Raw genomic sequence first — 9,502 nt, 5'->3', positions numbered from 1 at the left:
CCGACGACCGGGTAATTTCTCCTACGCTCGATTCCGCGGGAAAAACAAGACCGGCTGCAGGAAGAGGAACGATCAACGTGCTTCTCGGCTACGTTCCTCTCTTCCTTCGCGACTTGTATGCACAACCGGGTAAGAGGCATTATCGGCCAGATACGGTTAAAGCAGACGCGTCGGGGAAACCTGGACGAGGTTTGAAAAGCCGGCGTACAGAAACCAGAAGGACGGCTTAGTCACACAGCTCGCGTCTGGTCTCGACTGGATCAACCAGCGACATCGTGGATTTTCTAAAACGATTAGAAGTAATTGCGTTCGCGCGAGCCTTCGCTATAGTTAATGCGGTTCTAGAAAAGCAACTGGAAATCTTCTGCAAGTCGTCACGGGGCACGCAAGCACCGTTGGTCACTGTTTACGTCGTATAATTTCTTTATTAATCGACTATCGAGGACGGCTAGTTATCTCGACCAGGCAACTCGCCCATGGTGTCGGTATGGTTGACACGCCCGTTAGGAACTTTTCCTGGCGTGAAGTCGCCTCTTATTAACGATCCAATGGCTACTTGGCTTTTTTGCTGCAATCGTAATTACATGCGTTAAAATGGACATGGCATATATTAGCTCGTTGGAGAAATGAAACGCGACGGAATCGAGATACGTAGCTTTCTATCGGTCCGTTGTAATATTCTTTCGGTAGTTTGGTCGAACGATATCGATCCTTTTGCGGTGACGATACATTGAATTCGTCGTCGCAGATAGTTTAGCGTTCAACGCTTTTAACTGCCTTTCGTTTCTCGATGGTTCAACAGTAAAATTGGCATTCGTGGACGATGAAAGACAATTCGTATCTGGTATTCGTTTTTCTCGCGCGTATAATTAATCGTAACTTTGCTGGTAATTTAGATTAAACTGAAATCCTCGAGCACTACGACAGATCACATCCGTTAGAATAAGTAAGAAGCAGGCAACGGATGGATCTTTTTTTCACTCGAGTTCATTATTCATTTGTTATTGGAGCAAGAAGCAAATTAGGATCGACGACGTCGCTCCAGTTTTAGAGTTTACATTTCGAAACTATCAGAAACGGTTCTTTTCGTGCTCCCTGATTGACAAATGTTCCTCTAGCTGCTCCCCTGAATCACTTCCAAGACACCGTGATTATTGATGTTACAGGAAGAGTAATTGACAGCAGCTTTCTGTCTGCAAATAGTGCAATCGCTTGGAAATTACATGCGAGTAGAAATCGTGTATAGCGTGTCCCGCCCAAAAAGTAAAGAAAATGACCGATTTATTAATGTCCACGGTGTTGGGTTGGTTATTGCTCACGTTTACCGGAAACTCGACGAGTTTCTCGAAGGGATAAGTACATTTTTCTACTTTATGGCCGGGTAAAAGTAAAATAAACGAATTTATGAATTAATTTATCAATCGATTGCATTAATATTTTTCTGTAGCATATACTAAGGTAGTTTAAAATGTTGAAGTTTGCGCAGAATTTAGTATGCTTCTTCAATCTTCGTTAGAAATGTTGTTTTTCATTTGTTATTTCATCTGGAAATTATATAACAAGTAATTAAAGCACGTTTATCTTCCTCGTCACACGGTCTTTGATCATCGAATTAGAACGACTTGCACTACCGCTCATAATTATTCGAATCACTTGAAAAGTTGATGTACATTGCTGGAATAATCTAAATTTAATACACGAAAATGTCTGACTAATGATACGCTGCTTACTTAGCGTTTATAGCAGAAGCGAAATAAAATACAAAAAATCCTGTAATTTACGAGCGACATAGTATGCGTATAACGTTAGAAATGAATAATCTCTGCCATGAGAATTCATTCGTGTCTCTCGTTCTTAACGACGAAAAATATTGAAAGGTTTGAGTGATTCTCGTTAAATGATCAGACTCTTCCAAATTTTCCTATGTTTATTTCCGCTTCATTTACAAAAAATAAAGACAGTTTACACAATCCAATTTACAGGAAGCTGTAGCAAATAGCAAAAGGCAGCATAACGTAGTGATACCATAGAGATTTAATAGGTTCGCTGGCGATGCTCGTTATCGAACGCGTGGTGAAATCAAGGGCCGAATCAGCAACGCGCGGTCGAGTGGCCGAGCGCGGAAAGAACTCGGCGATCGCGATCGATCGTCGAGGATGTTCCTTAATTGGACGTCGTAGCTATGTTTCGGCACGCGGGATTTTCTAAACCGATTAGAAGTAATTGCGGCGACAGCTGCCCCGCGGGCTGGAAAAGCACCATTCGCAATGTCTTTTTATCGTCGTGGCGATTTATTAACGGCCATCCCGCGGATCGATCGAGAGACCAACGTCGTCGTCGGAGAAAATAACTTATCCCCGAGTAATCGACGCGATCGTTTGTCCCCTCCACGAATTCTATCAATTATCCCCCTTACTTCATCGATTACCGACCCGCGTGTATTGACAAAAATTAACGCCGTTGTCCGTTTTAAACTTATCTACGTGGCAATTATTCTTCATTTGTCCGTTGGATACATTGAAACGTTGGAACGTGGTGATTGCAGATAACGCACGGTGCGAATCGTATGGGAAATCGAATCAAAGGATGAATAGAAGAGTGACACGACATGTGATTGTACCGGTGATCGTAGCATTTGTTCAGCAAGGTCGTTGCATGCGTCGCTTCATCAATAGTTACTATATTTATCTTCATTTGTCTGAAATCCTATTGCGAAACGACTGGGTTATTCGTGCAGAAATCATGAAGTTTGCAGAACCTGAACAGCCTTGGCTTCGATTATTACCTTCGTATGTTAGATTCCAATTTTGGAGACAAGTTGCTGCCGAGTTAGGTGTAATATGGACTTATTTTGTACGTGTTGGAAACTTGTAACAAGTTTTCTATGAATCTGAAATAATAATAAAAAATCGAAACATAATTTATATGTTCTTTTGCGATGACAGTGGAATAACAAAGCTAATCGAGCCATACGAAACACGCTTTCTTCTACAGAAAAACTGTTAATCACGTTTGGAGAAAGAACGAAACCAGAAAGGTAGCACTTGAGCTTACGGCGATTGCAGGATTAAATTGATGACGCGTAACCTAATCGTAGGAATGAAAAGATTAATTCACCTATGCATCGAATATCGGATGAAATCGAAATATCTGCATAGAGGTTTTAATCTGGCAAGAAGTATTTGGTCGAGTCCAGGTCAAACGCGGATGCCACGCGGTTTCCTTGGCAACTCGCTTTTTCCTGACAGATTTATCGCGTGTCCCATTCATAGCCGAGGAATATGGAAACGGCGGTAAAGGAAAGAGAAAGAAACCCGTGTATGCAGACACGATCGTACGCTGCGACAGTGACGTCCGCGAAGAGCCTTGTTAGTCGACATTGAACTTCCTTTCACTGTGTAATTGAATTAATTGCCGGCAATATTGCCGCGTTACTTTGCGTTTATTGTTCTCTAACATCGCCAATCTTCCATTCTGCCTTTCTCTTCTCGAACCCTTAAAATTCGTCCCTCGTTTTACCACGACCTTCGTACCGTAGACTTTCTTGTTAGCGGGCATTAAAGTCTCTTTCACCGGCGCGATCCAACCAATTCCCCGCGATTTCAAGCTTTTCCCTGGTTTTACGTTCTACTCGCTTGCCCATGGGAATGGGCAAGAACTTCGTTACGCGTTGATTTCAATGACGTCTTCTTTTTGCCTGTTTTTATAGAGAGAAAAACGACACATTTTTGGTGATTCGTAGTGCGGAAAAATAATCAAAGAAACTCTCTGTCTGTTACTTTCATTGGCAACATTTCTTCTAATAACCAAATTAGTCTAGTTTTGTGATTATTATTTGATTGCATTTTGGTCTCTAAGATATCGCGTATTGAAGTTTTCTTGGAAATTTTCAGGATATTTGCTCGTTTTTTATATGTAGAATAAGTCTTTTCATACGGAACAGAGCATTCGTAATGCAATAAATAGCTCCATATCGTAACGAGTTTACGAATCGAAGAAATCTGTCATAACACTAATTGAAATATTAGCAAACACACTGTAATGGACATTCAAAAAACAGACAACATTCAGACAGGAATATATTTGAAATAAAAAGACAACGCGCTATGTTTTCGTCAAAAATGTACGTGAAACAGAAAATACTTTCCATCAATAGTATCGATGGTACATACTTGTTAAGTACTATCAGTAGTACTTGTACCTGTTTATTCGTCTATTATCCAAATTTTGGCTATAGAAACAACACAGACATTATGTTGAAATTCAATCACTTTTTTTTCCATTCAAAAAATTCCATCATTTTCTAACAATTCTCCCTCAATTTACCCATTACTCGTTATCATTGGTAAAAAGTAGGAAAACCGCACGGTGCAGCTTCGCAAGCGCGAAAGAAGCGACGCCGATGAACGAGGAAGACCGATCCGAACGGAACGTTAGAGTTCGCGACAGGTTCGCAGACAGATCTCGCGTTCACGCCCGAGTTCACGCGGTTTTTGTCGCATCGACTGAACGACAACGGCTACCACGGGAACCGGTAACCCTGGACTAACTTACTTTCAGCCGATCCAGCCGCTGAATTACAAGTAGCCTAGCGTACTCTTCGCGGATCGCCCTGAGGATCGTTGTAAACAGCGCCTAAACGGCGATCCGCGTGCAAAGCGTAAAAAGCATAAACGGCGTGCTCTCGGCGTAAACCGTAATTTTCCACGCTACCAACGAACAGCGCAGTCGTTTGAACAACGCTAATTTTTTACGACGTTTCATCTATTGCTAACGATCGGTGTCTGGAGAAAGAACGGCGGCTCACTTGTACAATGAAACGACTAGCCTCTTTGGATGCAAATATTACGTGGCGTGGCACGAAGAACGCTGGCTCGAATTGTCGTTAATTATCGTGTCTTCGACGGTAGCGGCATTTGTTTGAGGATTTATATGGAATTTGTATAGTAGTTTGGCGTGACACGTTTAAGATTAGAAAGTATAGTCTTTGCGTTTTTTTAACACGTTGTTAGCACGCGTGGTATCTAAATCGAGGATGTTTATGCCTTTAGGATACACTTCAGAAACTTAAATGTAAAATGTATAAAACATCCGAAGTAAAACGTTCATTATTATATCTACTGAATAGAACAAATCTGTGTATTTCCAAATTTTTCCATTTTTTCTAGAATATGTACCATTTGTTCTAGAATATGAAATTGCATAAACAACAGTTTAATGATGTCATTCACGTAGTTACGTGTGACGCAATGGTTTTGCATGAAATATCAAGGTTACGTGCATAAGTATAACATAGGAATTTAATCTTTTAATTTGACAAGGCAGATAAAGTCTTGTCTGTACATAGCAGAGATGATTTTTTACAAAGTACGACAAACAATGTTTTACAGTGGCTTGCAATGTGTGCTGATAATTTTAAAGAATGAGGTATTTTGAAAAAGTAATTCTTGTTTATCGATGAAGTTTTTGAATGTATGACACGGTTTAATACGATTTAATAATGAATTTATAAACATGTTAAGATTATGGTCGAAATGTTTCGCTTATTTCGAGAGTAGTAGTCTTTTCAATAACACGCTACTTCAAGTAGTATTGTAGATACACAATCAACGTTTCAAGTGATACAAAGACGAACGTGATAATAGAATTCAATAATATCTCGACCCAGATCTCATGTATTCGCGTGCATAGTACGCGATCCCGCAAATCTTTCGATCAAATCGTGAATACATAAATCTCATTTTCGCAAGGTTAATGTATTCTAAACGATAATATTTCTGCTTTCCCTGCACCGAGGACCATAAATCGTCTTCTTAGCCGTGAGTTCGACCAGCTGGTTTCAGCTACGTGTCGCACGTTTTGACCGTGAAACGGTGGCGTTGCGCAAACCTGGACAAACGTTACGTCACTCGCGACGTGATCTATCATTTGCATTCCTCTTCCGCCTGTTGGATGAATCGCCGATTAGGTCAAGATTGCAGTATAGACAGCGTTTGGTGTTTCGTGTTGCCGGATGAAAACGGCCACGTTCTTCCTGAGTTGTTCGATCAGTGAAACATTAAGCCATCGTCTCTTCGCGAACTTGCCTCGTGAAGCAAACGACTTCTCGATTAGCTTCATCAACCCGTCGTCTGTCGAAGTTATTATCTTTAGCTCTTTTGCTTTATTTTATACCGACATTTTCTTGAAAATTTAAAGGCTCCTTGCTAAACTTGTTATCGATAATTGGGAAACATTTGTAATGAGTTTTAGGCTACTTTAACACGCAAATTTTTTAACTAATCCCTGCTTTTTCGTAGAAAAAACTTTTTACAATTATCATATATTGTCTTGTTTAATTAAAAATCATTATCTATTCAAATTATAAGTATTCGGCGAGCAGAATCAGAGAATACTAGTTTTATAGCATATAGAGAACTTGTGAAATTTAAGCTGAATTCAAATCTGGATATAATTGAATTTAAAACCTTAAACCAAGTCTCACCTAATCTGATCCCGATTCAAACCTACTCTCGCTTACTGTATAAACTAAATGCTGTGACACATCGAGACTAATAAAAATAATTTGCAAAGGAACTTTTCTAATCTAAAAGCTAACATTCTTGTTGAGTACTTGCTATTAGAAAATATAGGGATCTGGAAAAAATATAGCGAGAAATTGTTGACGTCCCAAGATAAAGTTTAATGAAGTTTCGCGTTAGCGGAACGCAGAAGAATCTCCCATGGTAATCTGGTATAATTGAATAGACGAAAAGTGGATTAGGCCACTTTCCTCTAAGAAGGGACGCAATCCAGCTTGATTATTGTCTGCGCGAATTCGAACTTAATAACGTCCCCTATTTTCTTCGTTCCCAGCGCGGCTCTCCGAAGCTAGATTACGTTTAATTACTGTTATGACGTTTGCCAACATGGAACAATGTACATAGGTTCAAAACGAAGAATTCCGCGGGGAACGCAACCTCGGTCTCTCTCATCAACGTGGAAACAGAACTTTTCTATGGAAATCCTGGCTCTTTTATCGTGTGATTTTTTTACATTGTCTCGTTCAATGCAACACACGTTTGCTAATAGTCGAACAGTTCCTGGTTTACGGTTTAAATGAAACGGAAGAAGCGTCGATGGAGAGGGTTAACCTTCGTTCGAGTAATCGAGCTGGATATCTGACGAACGATGCAGATTCAAGAGTCTCGAAACGAGAGGCGATCTCACCTCTGGCCTCGAGATCTTCCGTCACGTTGCGTCCACTCTTTTAACTATCCCATCGTGGAATTATTCCGCGGTTATACCTCGAGGTCGAGGTCGTAAGAACCCTGGGATTCGTGTAAGGAGGTCATCGACCTCCGTTGAAACGGTCTGTTTGAACAATCGGTAAACGAGAACGTGGACGAGCAAAATGATTCGTTATTCTCGTCATTGATGGGACGGTGAAGGTGTTGAGTTTCGCCTGAAGGAAACTTTTCTACTCTTGCTCGGGCACGACGCGACGCACACAGAATTCAGGTGGAATCCACCGGTTTCGAGAACGTTTATGTGGGTCACTCGGGGAATCGTTAAGTCGAACGTGTAATCGTTGAAAGTGGTGTAAATTTTATGCGAACCTTCGATATTCCGATTTCTATGTAATTAATCGATAACGTTAACCTTCATAGAAAATTTCGATTGGTCTTTGTACGAACGTTCCCGTATAATTAGTGCAACTATGTATATATATATTTCTTCTTGCAGTCTTCGCATTTCTTAGTAAAAATATTACTAAACCGCTCTGGATCTCCATCCTTGAAATATTTTTACGGAAATTCCAAATTTGTCGCGTTTATAGAAAAGTTGAATAATTCAAAATATTTCTTTTCCATGTTACAGAATTCGGTAAATTTTTGCAAATCTATAGGACAACTGAAAATTTACTAATAATAATTATATAGTAACAATTAACACTCACATAGTCCGAGTGACGTCATAATGCTGAAGCTTCGGACTTATAAGTACATTTATTACATAATATTCTGACTGTCTACATCGTAACTCGGAAGATTTCGGTTCTCTAGATCTTCTGATATCTTGAAGCAAGTCGCATTAAGCTCGTTTGCGTGTCACGCGCTCGGCACCTAAGAAAGTTCAGTATCTTCTCAGAGATTAAGATCACGGGAATTAACATAATCGTCCGGCTTAATACGATCCTCTGAATGACTGGAGGTCTCGTTATGCGTCTCTGTTGATCATAGGACATAAGCACGGAGATTCCGGTAACGTTGATTAGTCCCTCGAGTCGATTGAATCGGAGCTGCTCACGGGACAGGGATCAACGTGATCCTGACCGTGCTACCCGGACGATAATGGGAAGATGAAAGATCATGCCGGTAATTTTCTCTGCTTCGTAATGCACCTAGTATGACTTATTACTGTCGATCCAACGACGAGCACGTTTTCCACTTTATCGTATCAATGTCGTATTCGAGGATCTTCTAACAGCTGCTTTGAAATTTTCGTCCAGCTAAAATTCCCATTCGAAACGGATCGATCGTATATTTCAGCGATCGTATACTTCCGAGAAAGTTGTCGAATTATCGAGAAAGTTAATCAGGGGGCGACGAGGTATGAAAATAATTAAAGCCTGTTTTTGCAAAAAGAGTAAAAGCGCAGGGAGAGAAGACGATACGGGATACGCATTTTAGCCCAGTTATTTGCTCAGCTGCGTCGAACGGGATAATCGCCCGATCGCCATTGTTGATCCTGGTTAATTTCACCATCCCAATTTCGGAGCGGAGCTCGTTTCACGGTCGTGAACCGTTCGCGACGTGCGTTCACTTTCCACGAGCTGATCACGTCGACGCAACCCCATGGTCCCACGGTCGCGCCGTCAGAACAATCACCCTTCGACGTAGCGTGTGCGTGGTAATAGGAAGATGAAGGATCACGGTGGTAATTTGCTCAGTCAACGGTCGGCGAGATCGCGAAGATTTATCACCGGTATGTTCGATGGACAGAGAGAAAAAGACAAGACGGGAGAAAGGGAAACGATATGACGACAATGCGCGAGACAGAGAACGACGAAGGAAAAGGAAGATGCGAGACCAAGAAGAAGAGAAAGAGACAGAGAGTCCTAGAACTCGAAAACCAGTCTACACACGTCGCGACGCGCGAGAGGTCTGACCGCTCTTGACCCTCGTGCCAGGGTGCTGGAATTTATCGTTCGAAGGACTCACCTCGCCACTGATGCACACGCTGGTTGCCCGTTCGATCCAACGACGAGCGGTTGGTTCGACGCCACACGTTCCTTCGAGATCCAACCACGAGTTTCTTGCAGTAGTCCGAAATATCCAAACGAAGGGGTGATGGGATACAGGCTCCACGGATTCTCGTTCGAGTAGCCGAACCACGACACCGGAGGAACGAGTTTTCACTTTTATTATATGGAGTCCCGCACGCGTCTCCTCTTTCTTCACCGCGTTACGTATCACAGTTTCTTCGCGACCGGTCGACCTCGTCGCGCCGCTATATATTA

At 41.6% G+C, this 9,502-nt stretch overlaps 1 protein-coding gene and 1 long non-coding RNA gene across 4 annotated transcripts in view; one reads left to right on the top strand and one right to left on the bottom strand.

The window, feature by feature from the left end:
- Nucleotides 1-9,498, bottom strand: part of LOC100741684 (storkhead-box protein 2) — a 115,899-nt gene extending 106,401 nt beyond the window's left edge. For both annotated transcript variants that reach the window (XM_024372355.1, XM_024372359.1), the window contains exon 1: nt 9,204-9,498. The gene's annotated coding sequence lies outside the window, so the exon portion shown is untranslated. The remainder of the gene's footprint in view (nt 1-9,203) is intronic.
- The window catches only part of LOC112214051, a 140,738-nt gene that overhangs the window by 113,861 nt on the left and 17,375 nt on the right, over nt 1-9,502 (top strand). The gene's annotated exons all lie outside the window — the stretch shown is intronic.

This window comes from Bombus impatiens, unplaced genomic scaffold (assembly GCF_000188095.3).
Source record: "Bombus impatiens unplaced genomic scaffold, BIMP_2.2 scf_0011, whole genome shotgun sequence".
Classification (NCBI taxonomy): domain Eukaryota; kingdom Metazoa; phylum Arthropoda; class Insecta; order Hymenoptera; family Apidae; genus Bombus; species Bombus impatiens.
Note: the sequence above shows the minus strand (reverse complement) of the source record. Positions and strands in the feature narration are given on the sequence as shown.